The following is a 594-nucleotide window of genomic DNA, read 5'->3' on the forward strand; positions in this document are numbered from 1 at the left end:
TATCACAGCAGTTCTTTAAGTAAGGAGTAAGCACTTTTATCAGATTCTATAATAAATAATCATGTCTATCCAGATAACCTCTAAGTGTCTCTGATGTATTCCTGGTTACGGTGCTAAAAACTCCAAGGAAATTTCCAAAGTAAATGCCATGTATCCCTTGGTTCACATCTAAGGCAGACAATGATCTAAACAAGTTGGGCCCAAAGTCAAAGGAGTTGGATTTGTCCCAACTGTGTTACTATACAAACTTACACAAACCAGGGAGGTCAGCAGCTTGTCTTAGACAACATACAAATGCTGTAAGGTGGTCTCTCAGTTCTCTATTTCATGCAACCCATTACCAACCTAAGAACAATTTTATGTAATTGTAAATTTACATAGAAGATAAACAAGAATTTCTTGTAACCCTGCAAAAGCTGTACTTCATTCCTAGAATACAAAACCATTCAAGGGTCTATTTTTCTTTTTTTTAATTTTATTTTACTTTTTTTTTTTGAGTTGGAGTCTCACTCCGTCGCCCAGACTGGAGTGCATTGGCCGCTCCCGGCCACTGCAGCCTCACCTGCTGGGCTCCGGCGATCCTTCTGCCTCAGC

This window comes from Carlito syrichta, unplaced genomic scaffold, assembly GCF_000164805.1.
Source record: "Carlito syrichta isolate Samal-C Ts95f unplaced genomic scaffold, Tarsius_syrichta-2.0.1 Scaffold312220, whole genome shotgun sequence".
NCBI lineage: Eukaryota > Metazoa > Chordata > Mammalia > Primates > Tarsiidae > Carlito > Carlito syrichta.